Genomic DNA, 223 nt, shown 5'->3' on the forward strand with positions numbered 1-223 from the left:
ACTTGCCTTAATATTCTGAAATAAATGTGTTTATTTTTTAGAAAGATATGTTTAGAGCATGCCCATTCAAGCTTATCTAACTTTAGATTTCCTAACGAACCAGAAAATCAGTAGTTATTTCTGATTGTTTATCAAAGTTATCTGGTCAACTCATTTATCCTGCTATGTAATGTATGTATGTATATGTATGTATGTACAGTGCGTTCGGAAAGTATTCAGACCT

Source organism: Oncorhynchus mykiss, chromosome 16 (assembly GCF_057628025.1).
Source record: "Oncorhynchus mykiss isolate SJ-2025 chromosome 16, ASM5762802v1, whole genome shotgun sequence".
Taxonomy (NCBI): Eukaryota; Metazoa; Chordata; class Actinopteri; order Salmoniformes; family Salmonidae; genus Oncorhynchus; species Oncorhynchus mykiss.